The sequence below is a fragment of the Tursiops truncatus genome, chromosome 2, assembly GCF_011762595.2.
Source record: "Tursiops truncatus isolate mTurTru1 chromosome 2, mTurTru1.mat.Y, whole genome shotgun sequence".
Taxonomy (NCBI): Eukaryota; Metazoa; Chordata; class Mammalia; order Artiodactyla; family Delphinidae; genus Tursiops; species Tursiops truncatus.
The window spans coordinates 137,630,696-137,651,390 of record NC_047035.1 but is presented as its reverse complement, the minus strand read 5'-3'; the positions used below and the strand labels follow the sequence as shown (position 1 = coordinate 137,651,390).

The following is a 20,695-nucleotide window of genomic DNA, read 5'->3' as shown; positions in this document are numbered from 1 at the left end:
AAATCTCCTTACGTCTTGTTTGCTTTTTAAATTTAATTTTTATTTATTAGCAGAGCAAATTTGATAAAAATATTGTGTGTGTTCTAGGTGTACAGAATCTGGTTCATTATATCTATGCCTCGATCTATTCATCTTTGGATCCTTTCCCGTGTAGGTTATTACAGAGTGTTGAGTAGACCTCTCTTGGTATTCCATAGGTATCTTGTGATTATATATTTCATAAGTATTAGTACATGTCTGTTAACCCCCATCATACCCTAATTCATATGTTCCTTACACCTTTCCATGTGGTTAAACATATTTTTGTTTTCTGAATCCATGCGTGTCCTTCTCTTGGAAATAATTTCATGGGTATCGATTTTTAGGTAACACCTATAACTGATGTCATAGGATATCTGTCTTTTGGGTTCTTTCTTAGTTCAAGTTGGCTGATTATTTCTAGATCCTTCTATGGTGGTGCCAACGGCAATGTTTCATTCTTTTCCTTGGCTAATATTCCATTGTGTACACGGACCACTTCTTTTTGGTGCGTTTGTCTGTTGATGGACATTTTGGTTCTTCCAAATCTTGGCTATGGTACACGTTGCTGGAGTGCAGGATTGCCAGCCTGTGTCTTTTTGATTCTAGTCTACTCAGGAGATAGGCCCATCGGTGGGCCTACCAGGTCATAGGGTAGCTCAATTTTTACCTTGAAATGCACCTCCATTCTGTTCTCAATACTGGCTGTTACCAGGTTACATCCCAAGAGCAGCAAGAGGGTACGCCGTTCTCTAAAACCCCTTCAGCATTTATTCTTTGTACACGTTTTTGCTGATGATCATTCTGACGGCTGTGAGGTGAACGTTTTTGTAGATTGGATTTGCATGACTTCATTAATTCCGGATGTTAAGCATTTTTCCATTCCCATTTTTTTAACAAACAAAAGAAAGAAAAAGTAAGAGAAGACAAATGTGCGTAAAATGGCCTCTTGAAATTGTTGTTTTGAACCGTGGATGTCTTTTGAATTTCTTGGTCGATATACGACCCCAGGATTTGTTTTCCGGGCAGGTGTCATTTACAGGCCTGTGATTATTTTGAATATCAACTGACCATTAGCCCTGGCTTTAAAGCTGTTGTTGTGTGAAACGGCCACAATGTGGCAGCAGTTCTCCTTTATAAAATCTGTGTACTAGGACAACAGAGCCTCAATGTTGTAGGTTGTAAATTAGAATGGAATGTGCCAGGAGAAAGCGCCTTAAGTTTATGTCTCACTACTTCTTGTTCGTTTTCTTAACTTAATTTTTATTTTTTATCACAGCAAGTTCGATTACAATGTTTTGCTTGTTCTACGTGTGCAAGATGTGGTTCTTTTACACATATGCATGTGTCTATTCTTCCTGGGATCCTTTTCCCATGGTCCCTGGTGATTATATACGTCACCTGTGTTTGTATATGTCTGTTAACCCCAATATCCTAATGTATCCAATCCTCACACCTTTCCATTGGTGAACCATAAGTTTGTTGAATGAATCTGTGATTGCCTTTCTCTGTGGAAATATCTTCACTGGTATCCATTTTTAGGTAACACCTATAAGTGATATCCTAGGACATGTGTCTTTCTCTTTCTGACTTACTACAAGTTGTGTGATTACCTCTAGACTCATCTATGGTGCTGCAAATGGAATTGTGTCCTTTTCTTCCTTGGCTAATATTCCGTGTGTACATATACCAGTTCTTCTTTGTCCACTCATCTGTTGATGGACTTCTTGGTTGCTTTCACGTCTTGGCTATTGTAATACTGTTGCAATGCAGATTTGCCTCCCTGTGTCTTTCCAATTCTGTCTTCTTAGGTTGTAGGCCCAGGAGTGGGCCTGCTGGATCATATGGTAGCTCAATGTTGGCCTCATAAAGGCACGTCCATTCTGTTCTCATTCGTGGCTCTTACCAGGTTACGTCCCACTTAAAGTTGAGGGTATGCACTTCTCCACAACTCCTTCAGCACTTGTTGTTTGTAGCTTTCTTCTGATGTTTATTCTGACTGGTTTGAGCTGATACCTCTTTGTGGTTGGATTTGCATGGGTCTCATAATCCCTTGAAATTGAGTTTTCAGGCCTGTCCGTTTTTCCTTCAAACTGTGAGTGCAACTTACGTCTTCATCGTGTTTGCCTGAAGTATGTGCCACATTTTGTAATATTTTGGCCATTACCTCCCTCAAGACATTTTGAGGGCAGGTTCATTTACAGCCCTCCAGTACTTGTGCATATAGAGTGACCCTTAGCACAGGTTTTAAGGCTGCTGTTGCAGGTAACAGCCAGAGGGCGGCAGCATTTCTGCTTTCCCCACTCAGGTAACTAGGGAAACAGACCTTCCTGCCAGTGGTGTTCCTCAGTTATAAATTAGAGTGGAATGTGCCCGGATAGTCCCCCAAATGCTGATGTCTCCTTACTTATGTTTGTTTTTTAATGTGAATTTATATTTTTTATTGGAGCCACGTGCCATTGTGTACATGGACCACTTCTTCTTTGTGCATTCCCCGGTTGATGGACATTTTTGTTGCTTCCAAATGTTGGCTATGGTAAATATAGCTGGAGTGCAGGATTGCCAGCCTGTGTCTTCTTCGTTCTCATCCTCTGAGGCCATAGGCCCTGCAGTGGGTATGCCTGATTGAATGGTCGCTCAATATTTACCTTTTCAAGGCAGCTTGTTTGTGTTTTCATTACTGGCTCTTACCATGTCCCACTTTGAACCGAGGGTACACATTTCTCCACAACCCCTACAGCATTTATTTTTTGCAGAAATTTTACTCATGGCCATTCTGACTGGTGTAAGCTGACAGGAGTTTGTAATTTGGATTTGCATGTCTTTAATAATTCCTAATGTTCAGCATTTTTCCACGCCTATTTTATATCTGTTAAACAAAAACAGAAAAAAAAAACTGTGAGTACAATAAACCTCTTGAAATTGTCTTCTTGGAACGTTGCCCTCTTTTGAATTTTTTGGTCGATTTTCGACCCCAGGAGTTTTTTTGAGGGCAGGTGTCCTTTACAGGCCTGCAATGAGTGTGAATATTTAGTGACCATTAGCCCTGGGTTTAAAGCCGCTGTTGTGCGAAATGGCCACAAGGCGGCAGCATTTCTCCATTCCCAAATCAGATTACTAGGGCAGCAGAGCCTTTCTGGAAGTCCTGTTCCCAGGTTGTAAATTAGAATGGAATGTGCCAGGAAAACCCCGCATAAGATTATGTCACATTACTTCTTGTTTGATGTTTTAATTTTTCTAATTGGGGTAGCGATTAGAATATTTTTTGTCTTAGGTGTACACGGTCTGGTTCATTTGTACTATATATGTGTGTGTGTGTGTGTGTGTGTGTGTGTGTGTGTGTGTGTGTGTGTGTGTATATATATATATATATATATATATATATTCATGTACAGATCCTCTTCCCATGTAAATTACTGCAGAGTGTTCCGTAGACCTCCCTTGCTATATGGTCGGTCTTTTTGATATATATATTTAATATGTATTTGTATACCTATGGTAACCCTAATCTTAATTTATCCATTCCCCCCACCTTTCCTTTTAGATAAGCGTGGTTTGTTTTCTAAGTCTGTGACTGCCTTTCTCTGTGGAAATATGTTCATTTCTCTCAGTTGTTAGATAACGCCTATAAGTGATATTATAGGATATATGTCTTTTACTTTCCGACTTACCTCATGTTCTGTGATTATCTCTGGGCTCATCTATGGTGCCGCAAAGAGCAGTGTTTCCTTGTTTTCCATCGTTAGTATGCCTTTGTGTACATGGACCACTTCTTTATCCATTCATCTGTTGATGGACATTTTGGTTGCTTCCGTGCCTTGGCTATTGTGAAAATGGCTGCAGTGCAGCTCTTGCAGCCTGTGTCTTCTCGGCTCTGGTCTTCTCAGGTGAGAGGCTCAGCAGTGGCCCTGCTGGATGGAATGGTGGCTCAATTTTTACTTTTAAATGCAGCTCCTTTCTGTTCTCATTATTGGCTGTTACCACTTTACATCTCACCAGCAGTTAGAGGGTACACAGTTCTCTAAAACCCCTTCGGCATTTATTGTTTGTTGACTTTTGCCGATGGTAGTTGACTTGTGTGAGTTGAATCCTTTATGTAGATTAGATTTGCATGAGTCTAATAATTCCTGATGTTGAGCTGTTATCCATTTTTCTTTTTTGAAGAAGAGTGAATAAAACTTACCTCTTCATCCTATCTCCTTGAAACATTGGCCTGTTTTTAATTTGTTTGGCCATTCCCAGCTCAGGACATTTTTGAGGTCACGTGTCCTTTACTGCCCTGAGGCCGTGTGAATGTTGAGTGACCCTTAGCTGTGGGTTTAAAGCCGCTATTGCGGGAAACGGCCACAAGGCGGCAGCATTCCTACATTTCCAAATCTGGGTTTTTGGGCAACACAGCCTTCCTGGAAATCGTGTGAGCAGGCTGCAAATTAGAGTGAAATGTGCCAGGGCAAACCCCCAAGAGCTTAAATCTCCTTACGTCTTGTTTGCTTTTTAAATTTAATTTTTATTTATTAGCAGAGCAAATTTGATAAAAATATTGTGTGTGTTCTAGGTGTACAGAATCTGGTTCAGTATATCTATGCCTCGATCTATTCATCTTTGGATCCTTTCCCGTGTAGGTTATTACAGAGTGTTGAGTAGACCTCTCTTGGTATTCCATAGGTATCTTGTGATTATATATTTCATAAGTATTAGTACATGTCTGTTAACCCCCATACCCTAATTCATATGTTCCTTACACCTTTCCATGTGGTTAAACATATTTTTGTTTTCTGAATCCATGCGTGTCCTTCTCTTGGAAATAATTTCATGGGTATCGATTTTTAGGTAACACCTATAACTGATGTCATAGGATATCTGTCTTTTGGGTTCTTTCTGAGTTCAAGTTGGCTGATTATTTCTAGATCCTTCTATGGTGGTGCCGACGGCAATGTTTCATTCTTTTCCTTGGCTAATATTCCATTGTGTACATGGGTCACTTCTTGGTGCATTTCTCTGTTGATGGACATTCTGGTTTCTTCCAATTCTTGGCTATGGTACATGTTGCTGCTGTTCAGGATTGCCAGCCTGTGTCTTTTTGATTCTAGTCTACTCAGGAGATAGACCCATCAGTGGGCCTCCCAGATCGTAAGGTAGCTCAATTTTTACCGTGAAATGCACCTCCATTCTGTTCTCACTACTGGCTGTTACCAGGTTACATCCCACCAGCAGCTAGAGGGTACGCCATCCTCTAAAACCCCTTCAGTATTTATTCTTTGTAGACTTTTTTGTTGATGATCATTCTGACGGCTGTGAGGTGAACGTTTTTGTAGACTGGATTTGCATGGCTTTATAAATTCCTGATGTTGAGCCTTTTTCTATGCCCTTTTTTTAACAAAGAAAGAAAGGAACAGAAAGAGAAGGAGAAATGTGCGTAAAATATATCTCTTGAAATTATCGGTTTGAAATTTGCACATCTTTTGAGACTTTTGGTCGATTTTCGACCCAAGGATTTGTTTTGGGTGCAGGTGTCATTTACAGGCCTGCAATTATTTTGAATATCAAGTAACTATTAGCGCTTAGTTTAGAGCTCCTGTTGTGTGAAACAGCCACAAGGCAGCAGCAGTTCTCCTTTACCAAATCTGGTTACTAGGGCAACAGAGCCTCAATGGAAGTCGTGTTCTAGGTTGTAAATTAGAATGGAATGTGCCAGGAAAAAGCGCCTTAAGTTTATGTCTCACTACTTCTTGTTCGTCTTCTTAACTTAATTTTTATTTTTTATCACAGCAAGTTCGATTACGATGTTTTGCTTGTTCTACGTGTGCAAGATGTGGTTCTTTTACACATATACATATATCTATCCTTCTTTGCATCCTTTTCTCATGTATGTTATGACACAATATTGAGTAGTCTTCGCTTTATATTCTTCACCTGTGTTTGTATATCTCTGTTATCCCCAATATCCTAATATATCCAATCCTCACACCTTTCCATTGGTGAACCCTAAGTTTCTTTAATGAATCTGTGACTGCCTTTCTCTGTGGAAATATCTTCACTGGTATCAATTTTTAGGTAACACCTATAAGTGATATCCTAGGATATGTGTCTTTCTCTTTCTGACCTACTACATGTTGCATGATTATCTCTAGACTCATCTACGGTATTGCAAATGTCATTGTGTCATTTTTTCCTTGGCTAATATTCCATCTTTACATGTACCAGTTGATCTTTGTTCACTCATCTGTTGATGGACTTTTTCGTTGCTTCCATGTGTTGGCATATACCCTGAGAAAACCATAGTTCAAAAGGAATCATGTACCAATATGTTCATTTCAGCTCTATTTACAATAGTCCAGAGATGGACACAACCTAAGTGTCCATCATTGGATGAATGGATAAAGATGATGTGGCACATATATACAATGGAATATTACTCAGCCATAAAAAGAAACGAAATTGAGCTATTTGTAATGAGGTGGATAGACCTTAAGTCTGTGATACAGAGTGAACTAAGTCAGAAAGAGAAATTTCATATGCTAACACATATATATGGATTTTAGGAAAAAAATAATGTCATGAATAACCTAGGGGTAAGACAGGAATAAAGACACAGATCTACTACAGAATGGACTTGAGGATATGCGGGGGAGGAAAGGTAAGCTGTGACAATACGAGAGAGAGGCATGGACATATATACACTACCAAACGTAAGGTACATAGCTAGTGGGAAGCAGCCGCATAGCACAGGGGGATCAGCTCGGTGCTTTGTGACCACCTGGAGGGTTGGGGTAGGGAGGGTGATATGGAGGGAGACGCAAGAGAGAAGAGATATGGGAACATATGTATAACTGATTCACTTTGTTATAAAGCAGAAACTAACATACCATTGTAAAGCAATTATACTCCAATAATGATGTAAAAAAAAAGTGTGAGAGCTAAATCTATTTTTGTACAGTGAGGAACATGATGTTCCAGATGTAAGGAACACCTGGATAAAAGAAGAAAGCTACACATTATGCTGGTCGATTGAGGGAATGGGAAAGGATGGCAACTGGTAAAATATTTTCTTTTCCTTTAATCTTTTTAAATTTCACTTGTTACAAAGAACTTGAATTATAATTGTGCTTCTAAAAAGTAACAATGGAAATTTAAAAGAAAATATATATATTGTGTGTTTAATTACATTTCATAGAATTATTATCCCTGAATCATAATTCTTTTAGAACACCAGTATAGAGATTATTTCTTAATATTTAGGTAAAAACCATTTCCTTCTTTTTTTGAGAATAATTCTGTAAACTCATTCCCAGTAATGGCACTCTTCCCCAAATCAAAGGTTTAATAAGGGAGATGCAAGCAGAATAATCATGAAAACACAAAGCGATACAACAGCAACAAAAAATTTCTAACTTCCAATAACAGCTCAATTTAGAAGAGGGTTTATATCTTCAGAACAAAAGCATGCCGCCTTGACTTTATAACCAGTCAAAATCTGTCTATTCTACAGAAAATCTGTGATGTTACTCCCATAAAATTTCCCTTTACTGCTTCTGCCTCCATTAGATGTCCTAACAAACAGTACTGTTTTAATGTACAGGTTAGAAACAAAATCCTGATGTTATTTACTTATAATGTGTGTATTCTTTGTCTTATCCTAGTGCCTAAAGTCTTCTCCATGGCTGGACCCCAAATAATATTCCTTTACTTGCTAAGTGATATCTGGAGAGTGAGAGAGGTTTAATAAATACCATAACCCTTAATCATATCCTAATCCTAACCATAACCCATAGCTGTACCCTAACCTGTACCCTAAACTCTACCCTACCCCTTACCCTAATCTGAACCCATACCCTAACACAAACCCATACCCTAAACTGTACCCTAAGCCTAACCCATACTGTAACCCTAACACTAAACCTAACCCGTACCCTAATCCTAATGTGTACCCTAACACATACCCTAACCCTAATACACTGCCGTACCATAACCTGTACCCTTTAACGTACCCGTGCCCTAAACCTAACCCTAACCCTATCCCTAAACCTAACACATACCCTAATCATAACACGTACACTAACACTAACCAGTACCCTAACACATATCCTAACCCTATCCTGTAGCCATACTGTAAGCTGTACCCTAACCCAAACCGGTACCCTATCCCGTACCCAAACCCTAATCCTTAGGCCTAACTTAATTTTTTTTATTTTAAAATATACTTTTCTGGGGTTAAAACAAATTAGCAGAACAACAAAATAAAACAGAAAGTAACCTAAGTGTCCCTCAAAAAGCTAAGTCTTAAATACTTGGTACTTCTGTTCTACGGACTGTTATGTAGCCTATAAACAGTGTGAGAGCTAAATCTGTTTTCCTACAGTGAGAAACATGATGTTTCAGATTTTAAGGAACACCTGGATAAAATGAAAATGCTACACATTATGCTGGTCGTTTCAGGGAGTAGGAAAGGATAGCAAGTGGTAAAATATTTTCTTTTCCTTTAATCTTTTTAAATTTCATTGTTACAAAGAACTTAAATTATAATTGTGCTTCTAAAAAGTAACAATGGAAATTTAAGAGAAAAAAATATATTGTGTGTTAAATTACATTACATAAAATTATTATCCCTGAATCATAATTCTGTTTGTACACCTGTATAGACATTATTTCTTAATATTTATTTAGGTGAGAACCATTTCCTTCTGTTTTTGAGAATAATTCTGTAAACTCTTTTCCAGTAATGGCACTCTTCCCCAAATCAAAGGTTTAACAAGGGAGATGCAAGCAGAATAATCATGAAAACACAAAGCAATACAAGAGCAACAAAAAATTTCTAACTTCCAATAACAGTTCAATTTAGAAGAGGGTTTATATCTTCAGAAGAAAAGCATTCCGCCTTGACTTTCTAATCAGGCAAAACCTGTGTATTCTATAGAAAATCTGTGATGTTACTCCGATAAAACTACCCTTTACTGCTTCTGCCTCCATTAGATTTCCTAAGCACTAGTGTTTTAATATACAGGTTAAAACAAAATCCTAATGTGATTTATTTATAATGTGGGAGTTCTTTGTCTTATCCTACTGTCTAAAGACTTCTCCATGGCTGGACCACAATAATATTCCTTTACGTGCTAAGTGATATCTGGAGAGTGGGAGAGATTTAATAAATAACCTAACCCTAATGCACACCCCAAGCCTAAAGAATACTCTAACCCTAAGCCGTACCCTAACCCTAAGTCTAAACTATACCCTAGCCCATACCCTAACACTAACCCTAATCCTAACCCATAACCTACCCCTAACCCGTAGCCATACCCTAAACTGTACCCTAACCCTAACCCATACCTTAACCCTAAACCGGACCCTAACACGTACCCTAATCCTAAGCCATACCCTAACCCTAACTCTAACCCATACCCTAACCCATACCCTAAACCTAAACCGTAGCTATACCCTAAACTGTACCCTAACCCATACCCTAATCCTAACCCGTACACTAACACTAACTCGTACCCTAACCCATTGCTGACCCTAGCCTTTACCCTAAACCATACCCATGACATCACCCTAAGCCTAACCCTAATCCTTTCCCTAACCCGTACCCTAATCCTAACCCGTACACTAACACTAACCCATAGCCTAACATGTACCCTAACTCTAACCCGTAGCCATACCCTAGACTGTACCCTAACCCTATCCCATACCCTAATCCTAAACCGTACCCATACCTGAAACTGTACACTAACCCTAACTGATACCGTAACCCTAATCCTAACCTGTACACTGAACCGTACCCTAATTCTAACCCGTACCCTAACACGTACCCTAACCCTAACCCATTGCCATACCATAACCTGTAAACTGTATCCGTGCCCTAACCCTTACCCTAACCCATACCCTAATCCTAACCTGTACACTAACAATAAACCATACCCTAAAAAGTACCCTAACCCATAACCATACCCTAAACTGTACCCTAACCCTGTTCAGTATCCTAACCCTAACCCTAAACCATACCCTAAGCCATACACTAAACCTAAACCATAGCCATATCCTAAACTATACCCTAACCCTAACCCATACCCTAACCCTAAACCTAACCCTAAACCATACCCTAATCTCTACCCTAATCCTTTCCCGTACAGTAACACTAAACCATACCCTAACCCGTATGCTAAGCCTAAAACGTAGCCGTACACGACCATGTACCCTAAACCATATGCTAACCCTAAACCTAACCCTTACCCTAATCCTAACCCTAACCTGTACACTAACCTGTACCCTAACCCTTACCTGTACCTTAACCCTAACCAGTACCCTAACCCATACCCTAAAACCTAATCCTTAGCCATAACTTATTTTTTTTTCTATTTTAAAAAATATTTTTCTGGGGTTAAAGCAATTTAGCAGAACAACAGAATAAAACAGAAACTAACCTGAGTGTCTCTCAAAAACTAAGTCTGGCGGAGATCACCTTCCTCCCCACAGATCCACCAGAAATACATCTATACATGGAACAACTCCTACAGAACACCTACTGAACGCTGGCAGAAGACCTCAGACCTCCCAAAAGGCAAGAAACTCCCCACGTACCTGGGTAGGGCAAAAGAAAAAAGAATAAACAGAGACAAAAGGATAGGGACGGGACCAGCACCAGTGGGAGGGAGCTGTGAAGGAGGAAAAGTTTCCACACACTAGGAAGCCCCTTCGTGGGCGGAGACTGCGGGTGGCGGAAGGGGAAAGCTTCGGAGCCACGGAGGAGAGCACAGCAACATGGGTGCGGGGGCAAAGCGGAGAGATTCCCTCACAGAGGATCGGTGCCGACCAGCACTCACCAGCCCGAGAGGCTTGTCTGCTCCCCTGCCGGGGCGGGTGGGGATGGGAGCTGAGGCTTGGGCTTTGGGTGGAGCGCAGGGAGAGGCCTGGGGTTGGCGGCGTGAACACAACCTGCAGAGCGTTAGTGCGACACGGCTGGCCAGGAGAGAGTCCGGGATAAAGTCTGGACCTGCCGAAGAGGAAAGAGTCTTTTTCTTCCCTCTTTGTTTCCTGGTGTGCGAGGAGAGGGGATTAAGAGCGCTGCTTAAAGGAGCTCCAGAGAAGGGCGCAAGCCGCGGCTAAAAGCGCAGACCCCAGAGACAGGCATGAGACGCTAAGGCCGCTGCTGCTACCACCAAGAAGGCTGTGTGCGAGCCCAGGTCACTATCCACAGCCCCCTTCCGGGGAACCTGTGCAGCCCACCACTGCCAGGGTCCTGGGATCCAGGGACAACTCCCCCGGGAGAACGCACAGCGTGCCTCAGGCTGGTGCAACATCATGCCGGCCTCTGCCGCCGCAGGCTCGCCCCGCCCTCCGTGCCCCTCCCTCTCCCCGGCCTGAGTGAGGCAGAGCCCCCGAATCAGCGGCTCATTTAACTCTGAGCGAAGAACAGACACCCTCCGGCGACCTACACGCAGAGGCGGGGCCAAATCCAAAGCTGAGCCCTTGGGAGCTGTGAGAACAAAGAAGAGAAAGGGAAATCTCTCCCAGCAGCCTCAGAAACAGCGGATTAAAGCTCCACAATCAACTTGATGTACCCTGCATCTGTGGAATACATGAATAGACAACGAATCATCCCAAATTAAGGAGGTGGACTTTGAGAGCAAGATTTATGATTTTTCCCCTTTTCCTCTTTTTGTGAGTGTGTATGTGTATGCTTCTGTGTGAGATTTTGTCTGTATAGCTTTGCTTCCACCATTTGCCCGAGGGTTCTATCCATCCGTTTTTTTTTAAATTTTTTTCCTTAATAATTACTTTTATTTTAATAACTTTATTTTATTTTACTATATCTTCATTCTTTCCTTCCTTCCTTCCTGCCTTTAGACAACGAATCATCACAAATTCAGGAGGTGGACTTTGAGAGCAAGATTTATGATTTTTTTCCTCTTTTTGTGAGTGTGTATGTGTATGCTTCTGTGTGAGATTTTGTCTGTATAGCTTTGCTTCCACTATTTGTCCTAGGGTTCTATCCATCTGGTTTTTTTAAAATTTTCTTCTTAATAATTATTTTTTATTTTATTTTGCCCTTCCTTCCTTCCTTCCTTCCTTCCTTCCTCCCTCCCTCCCTCCCTTCCCTCCTTTAGACAGCAAATCATCCCAAATTCAGGAGGTGGACTTTGAGAGGGACTTTTCCTCTTTTTGTGAGTGTGTATGCTTCTGTATGAGATTTTGTCTGTATAGCTTTGCTTCCCCATTATGTCCTAAGGTTCAATCTGTCCATTTAAAAAAATTTTTTCTTAATAATTATTATTTAATTTAATAACTTTATTATATTGTACTTTATATTTTTTCCTTCCTTCCCTCCTTCCTTTCTTCCTTCTTCCCACCATCCCTCCCTCCCTCCCTCTCCTTTCTTTCCTTCTTTCTTTCTTTATTCCTTCCTTCCTTCCTTTCTTTCTTTCTTCTTACTTCTACTAATTCTTTCTCTCTACTTTTTCTCCCTTTTATTCTGAGCCGTGTGGATGAAAGGCTCTTGGTGCTGCAGCCAGGAGTCAGTGCTGTGCCTCTGAGGTGGGAGAGCCAACTTCAGGACACTGGTCAAGAGACCTCACAGCTCCACATAATATCAAACGGCAAAAATCTCCCAGAGATCTCCATCCCAACACCAACACCCAGCTTCACTCAATGGCCAGCAAGCTACAGTGCTGGACACCCTATGCCAAACAACTAGAAAAACAGGAACACGACCCCACCCATTAGCAGAGAGGCTGCCTAAAATCATAATAAGTCCAAAGACACCCCAAAACACACCACCAGATGTGGACCTGCCCACCAGAGAGACAAGATCCAGCCTAATCCACCAGAACACAGGCACTAGTCCCCTCCACCAGGAAGCCTACACAACCCACTGAACCAACCTTAGCCACTGGGGGCAGACACCGAAAACAACAGGAACTACGAACCTGCAGCCTGTAAAAAGGAGACCCCAAACACAATAAGATAAGCAAAATGAGAAGACAGAAAAACACACAGCAGATGAAGGAGCAAGATAAAAATCCACCAGACCTAACAAATGAAGAGGAAATAGGCAGTCTACCTGAAAAAGAATTCACAATAGTGATAGTAAAGATGATGCAAAATCTTGGAAATAGAATAGAGAAAATGCAAGAAACATTTAACAAGGACCTAGAGGAACTAAAGATGAAACAAACAACAATGAACAACACAATAAATGAAATGAAAAATACTCTAAACGGGATCAATAGCAGAATAACTGAGGCAGAAGAACGGATAAGTGACCTGGAAAATAAATAGTGGAAATAACTACTGCAGAGCAGAATAAAGAAGAAAGAATGAAAAGAACTGAGGACAGTCTCAGAGACCTCTGGGACAACATTAAACGCACCAACATTCGAATTACAGGGGTTCCAGAAGAAGAAGAGAAAAAGAAAGGGACTGAGAAAATATTTGAAGAGATTATAGTTGAAAACGTCCCTAATATGGGAAAGGAAATAGTTAATCAAGTCCAGGAAGCACAGAGAGTGCCATACAGGATAAATCCAATGAGAAATATGCCAAGACACATATTAATCAAACTGTCAAAAATTAAATACAAAGAAAACATATTAAAAGCAGCAAGGGTAAAACAACAAATAACACACAAGGGAATCCCCATAAGGTAAACAGCTGATCTTCAGCAGAAATTCTGCAAGCCAGAAGGGAGTGGCAGGACATATTGAAAGTGATGAAGGAGAAAAACTTGCAACCAAGATTAGCCAGCAAGGATCTCATTCAGATTTGATGGAGAAATTAAAACCTTTACAGACAAGCAAAAGCTGAGAGAGTTCAGCCCCACCAAACCAGCTTTTCAACAAATGCTAAAGGAACTTCTCTAGGCAAGAAACACAAGAGAAGGAAAAGACGTACAATAACGAACCCAAAACAATTTAGAAAATTGGAATAGGAACATACATATCGATACTTACCTTAAATGTAAATGGACTAAATGCTCCCACCAAAAGACACAGGTTGGCTGAATGGATACAAAAATAAGACCCATATATATGCTGTCTACAAGACCCACTTTAGACCTAGAGACACATGCAGACTGAGAGTAAGGGGATGGAAAAAGATATTCCATGCAAATGGAAACAAAAAGAAATCAGGAGTAGCAATTCTCATATCAGACAAAATAGACTTTAAAATAAAGACTATTAGAAGAGACAAAGAAGGACACTGCATAATAATCAAGGGATCGATTCAAGTAGAAGATATAACAATTGTAAATATTTATGCACCCAACATAGGAGCACCTCAATACATAAGGCAAATACTAACAGCCATAAAAGGGGAAATTGACAGTAACACGTTCATAGTAGGGGACTTTAACACCCCACTTTCACCAATGGACAGGTCATCCAAAATGAAAATAAATAAGGAAACACAAGCTTTAAATGATACATTAAAGAAGATGGACTTAATTGATACTTATAGGACACTACATCCAAAAACAACAGAATACACATTTTTCTCAAGTGCTCAGGGAACATTATCCAGGATAGATCATATCTTGGGTCACAAATAAAGCCTTGGTAAATTTAAGAAAATTGAAATTGTGTCAAGTATCTTTTCCGACCACAGCGCTATGAGACTAGATATCAATTACAGGAAAAGATCTGTAAAAAATACAAACACATGGAGGCTAAACAATACACTACTTAATAACGAAGTGATCAATCAAGAAATCACAGAGAAAATCAAAAAATACCTAGCAACAAATGACAATGGAGACACAATGACCCAAAATCTATGGGATGCAGCAAAAGTAGTTCTAAGAGGGAATTTTATAGCAATACAATCTTACCTTAAGAAACAGGAAACATCTCGAATAAACAACCTAAACTTGCACCTAAAGCAATTAGAGAAAGAAGAACAAAAAAAACCCCAAAGTTAGCAGAAGGAAAGAAATCATAAAAATAAGATCAGAAAGAAATGAAGAAAGAAATGAAGGAAATGATAGGAAAGATCAATAAAGCTAAAAGCTGCTTCTTTGAGGAGATAAACAAAATAGATAAACCATTAGCTAGACTCATCAAAAAAAATGGGAGAAGACTCAAATAAACAGAATTAGAAATGAAAAGGGAGAAGTAACAACTGACACTGCAAAAATACAAAAGATCATGAGAGATTACTACAAGCAACTCTATGCCAATAAAATGGACAACCTGGAAGAAATGGACAAATTCTTAGAAATGCACAACCTGCCAAGACTGAATCAGGAGGAAATAGAAAATATGAGCAGACCAATAACAAGCACTGAAATTGAAACTGTGATTAAAAATCTTCCAGCAAACAAAAGCCCAGGACCAGATGGCTTCACAGGCGAATTCTATCAAACATTTAGAGAAGAGCCAACACCTATCTTTCTCAAACTCTTCCAAAATATAGCAGAGGGAGGAACACTCCCAAACTCATTCTATGAGGCCACCATCACCCTGATACCAAAACCAGACAAGGATGTCACAAAGAAAGAAAACTACAGGCCAATATCACTGATGAACGTAGATGCAAAAATCCTCAACAAAATACTAGCAAACAGAATCCAACAGCACATTAAATGGATCATACGCCATGATCAAGTGGGGTTTATTCCAGGAATGCAAGGATTCTTCAATATATGCAAATCAATCAACGTGATACACCATATTAACAAATTGAAGGAGAAATACCATATGGTCATCTCAATAGACGCAGAGAAAGCTTTTGACAAAATTCAACAACCATTTATGATAAAAACCCTGCAGAGTGTAGGAATAGAGGGAACTTTCCTCAACGTGATAATGGCCATATATGACAAACCCACAGCCAACATCGTCCTCAATGGTGAAAAACTGAAAGCATTTCCACTAAGATCAGGAAAAAGACAAGGTTGCCCACTCTCACCACTCTTATTCAACATAGTTTTGGAAGTTTTAGCCACAGCAATCAGAGAAGCAAAAGAAATAAAAGGAATCCAAACCAGAAAAGAAGTAAAGCCGTCACTGTTTGCAGATGACATGATACTATACATAGAGAATCCTAAAGATGCTACCAGAAAACTACTAGAGTTAATCAATGAATTTGCTAAAGTAGCAGGATACAAAGTTAATGCCCAGAAATCTCTGGCATTCCTATACACTAATGATGAGAAATCTGAAAGTGAAATCAAGAAAACACTCCCATTTACCATTGCAACAAAACGAAAATATCTAGGAATAAACCTACCTAAGGAGACAAAAGACCTCTATGCAGAAAATTATAAGACACTGATGAAAGAAATTAAAGATGATACAAATAGATGAAGAGATATACCATGTTCTTGGACTGGAAGAATCAACATTGTGAAAATGACTCTAATACCCAAAGCAATCTACAGATACAGTGCAATCCCTATCAAACTACCACTGGCATTTCTCAGAGAACTAGAATAAAAAATTTCACAATTTGTATGGAAACACAAAAGACCCCGAATAGCCAAAGCAATCTTGAGAAGAAAAACAGAGCTGGAGGAATCAGGCTCCCTGATTTCAGACTATACTACAAAGCTGCAGTAATCAAGACAGTATGGTACTGGCACAAAAACAGAAATATGGATCAATGGAACAGGATAGAAAGCCCAGAGATAAACCCACGCACATATGGTTACCTTATCTTTGATAAAGGAGGCAGGAATGTACAGTGGAGAAAGGACAGCCTCTTCAATAAGTGGTGCTGGGAAATCTGGACAGGTACATGTAAAAGTATGAGATTAGATCACTCCCTAACACCATACACAAAAATAAACTCAAAATGGGTTAGAGACCTAAATGTAAGGCCAGAAACTATCAAACTCTTAGAGGAAAATATAGGAAGGACACTCTATGACATAAATCACAGCAAGATCCTTTCTGACCCACCTCCTAGAGTAATGGAAATAAAAACAAAAATAAACAAATGGGACCTAATGAAACTTCAAAGCTTTTGCACAGCAAAGGAAACCATGAACAAGACCAAAAGACAACCCTCAGAATGGAAGAAAATATTTGCAAATGAAGCAACTGACAAAGGATTAATCTCCAATTTTATAAGCAGCTCATGCAGCTTAATAACAAAAAAAACAAACAACCCAATCCAAAAATGGGCAGAAGACCTAAACAGACGTTTCTCCAAAGAAGATATACAGACTGCCAACAAACACATGAAACAATGCTCAACATCACTAATCATTAGAGAAATGCAAATCAAAACTACAATGAGATATCATCTCACACCAGTCAGAATGGACATTATCAAAAAATCTAGAAACAAATAATGCTGGAGAGGGTGTGGAGAAAAGGGAACACTCTTGCACTGTTGGTGGGAATGTAAATTGATACAGTCACTGTGGAGAACATTATGGAGGTTCCTTAAAAAACTACAAATAGAACTACCATATGACCCAGCAATCCCACTACTGGCCATATACCCTGAGAAAACAATAATTCAAAAAGAGTCATGTACCAAAATGTTCATTGCAGCTCTATTTACAATAGCCCAGAGATGGAAACAACCTAAGTGTCCATCATCGGATGAATGGATAAAGAAGATGTGGCACATATATACAATGGAATATTACTCAGCCATAAAAAGAAATGAAATTGAGCTATTTGTGATGAGGTGGATAGACCTAGAGTCTGTCATACAGAGTGAAGTAAGTCAGAAAGAGAAAGACAAATACCGTATGCTAACACATATATATAAAATTTAAGGGAAAAAATGTCATGAATAACCTAGGGGTAAAACAGGAATAAAGACACAGACCTACTAGAGAATAGACTTGAGGATATGGGAAGGGGAAGGGTAAGCTATGACAAAGCGAGAAAGACGCATGGACATATATACACTACCAAACGTAAGGTAGATAGCTAGTGGGAAGCAGCTGCATAGCACAGGGAGATCAGCTCGGTGCTCTGTGACCGCCTGGAGGGGTGGGATAGGGACGGTGGCAGGGAGGGAGATGCAACAGGGAAGAGATATGGGAACATATGTATATATATAACTGAATCATTTTGTTGTAAAGCAGAAACTAACACATCATTATAAAGGAATTATACTCCAATAAAGATGTTAAAAAATGCTAAGTCTGAAATACTTGGTATTTCTGTTCTATGGACTGTTATGTAACCTATAAACAGTGTGAAAGCTAAGTCCGTTGTTCTACAATGAGAAACATGATGTTCGGATGTAAGGAACACCTGGATAAAATGAGAAAGCTACACATTATGCTGGTCGATTGAGGGAGTGGGAGAGGATGGCAAGTGGTAAAATATTTTCTTTTCCTTTAATCTTTTTTATTTCACTTGTTACAAAGAACTGGAATTATAATTGTACTTTTAAAATGTAACAATGTAAATTTAAAAGAAAAAATATATATATTGTGTGTTTAATTACATTTCATAGAATTATTATCCCTGAATCATAATTCTGTTAGTACACCAGTATAGAGATTATTCTTTAATATTTAGGTGAGAATCATTTCCTTCTGTTTTTGAGAATAATTCTGTAAACTCATTTCCAGTAACGGCACTCTTTCCCAAATCAAAGGTTTAACAAGGGAGATGCAAGCAGAATAATCATGAGAACACAAAGCGATACAACAGCAACAAAAAATTTCTAAGTTCCAATAACAGTTCAATTTAGAAGAGGGTTTATATCTTCAGAACAAAAGCATTCCGCCTTGACTTTCTAACCAAGCAAAATCTGTGTATTCCACAGAAAATCTGTGATGTTATTCCTATAAAACTACCCTTTACTGCTTCTGCCTCCATTAGATTTTCTAAGCACTAGTGTTTTAATGTAGAGGTTAAAAACAAAATCCTAGCATGATTTATTTATAATGTGTGTGTTCTTTGTCCTTTCTGAGTGTCTAAAGCCTTCTCCATGGCTGGATACCAATAATATTCCTTTATGTGCTAAGTGGTATCTGGAGAGTGAGAGAGGTTCAATAAATACCCTAACCCTAAAGCATACCCTAACCCTAACCCTACCCAATACACTAACCCTAACCCTAAGCCAAACCCTAACCCTATACTGTACCCTAGCCCGTACCCTAATCCTAACCCACACCCTATCACTACCCCAACACTGACACATACCCTATGCCTAACCCGTAGCCATACGCTAAACTGTACCCTAACCCTATCCTGTACTCTAACCCTAACCCTAAACCATACCCTAACCCGTACCCTAGTTCTAACCCGTACCCTATCACTAACCCATACTCTAACCCGTACCCTAACCCTAAACCGTAGCCATATCCTAAACTGTACCCTAACCCTAACCCGTACCGTAACCCTAACACTAACCCGTACCAATTCCCTAAACCGTACCCTAATACTAACACCTACGCTAACACTAACCCGTACCCTCACCCATATTCTAACCCATACCCTAACCCTAAACCGTAGCCATACACTAAACTGTACCCTAACCCTAACCGTACTGTAACCCTAACCCTAACCTGTACCCTAAACCGTACCCTAAACCTAACCCATACATTAAAACTAACACGTACCCTAACACATACCCTAACCCTAACCCGTAGCCTTACCCTACACTGTACCCTAACCCTATCCCGTAGAAAAACCCTAACCATAACCCTAAACCGTACTCTAACCCATACCCTAATCCTAACCTGTAACCTACCCTGTACCCTAACCCTAACTTGAACCCTAACACTAAACTGTACACTAACCCGTATCCTAACCAACCCGTATCCTAACCCTAACCTTTACCCTAAACCGTACACTAACCCTAAACCTAACATTACCCCTAACCCTAAACGGTACCCTAACCCGTACCCTTACCCTAGCCCATACCTTAACCAATACCCCAACCCGTACCCGAAACCCTAATCCTTACCCGTAACTTAATTTTTTTTGTGTGTATTTTAAAAATATATTTTTCTGGGGTTAAAATAAATGAGCACAAAAACAAAATAAAACAAAGTAACCTGAGTTCCCTCAAAAAGCTAAGTCTAAAATACTTGGTACTTCTGTTCTATGGACTGTTATGTAGCCTATAAAAAGTGTGAGACCTAAATCTGTTTTTCTACAGTGAGAAACATAATGTTTCAGATGTAAGGAACACCTAGATAAAATGAGAAAGGTACACATTATGCTGGTCGTTTCAGAGAGTGGGAAAGGATGGCAACTGTTAAAATATTTTCTTTTCCTTTAATCTGTTTAAATTTAACTTGTCACAAAGATTTGGAATTATAATTGTACTTTTAAAAAAATAAAAATGTAAATTTAAAAGAAAAAATATATATTGTGTGTTTAGTTACATTTTATAGAATTATTATCCCTGAATCGTAATTCTGTTAGTACACCAGTATAGAGATTATTTGTTAATATTTAGGTGAGAACTGTTTTTGAGAATAATTCTGTAAATCATTTCCAGTAATGGCACTCTTCCCCAAATCAAAGGTTTAACAAGGGAGATGCAAACAGAATAATCATGAAAACACAAAGCAATACAACAGCAACAAAAACTTTCTAACTTCCAATAATAGCTCAATTTAGAAGAGGGTTTATATTTTCAGAAAAAAAGCATTCCGCCTGGACTTTCTAACCAGGCAAAATCTGTGTATTCTACTCTGTGATTTTATTCCCATAAAACTACCCTTTACTGCTTCTGCCTCCATTACATTTCCTAAGCACTAGTG

General features: G+C 39.4%; 1 long non-coding RNA gene across 2 annotated transcripts in view; it reads right to left on the bottom strand.

The window, feature by feature from the left end:
- Positions 1 to 4,190: 4,190 nt before the first annotated feature.
- Positions 4,191 to 20,695, bottom strand: part of LOC117311235 (uncharacterized) — a 199,810-nt gene continuing 183,305 nt past the window's right edge. For both annotated transcript variants that reach the window (XR_004525467.2, XR_012330280.1), the window contains one exon: positions 4,191 to 5,385. This is a non-coding gene — a long non-coding RNA (uncharacterized lncRNA). The remainder of the gene's footprint in view (positions 5,386 to 20,695) is intronic.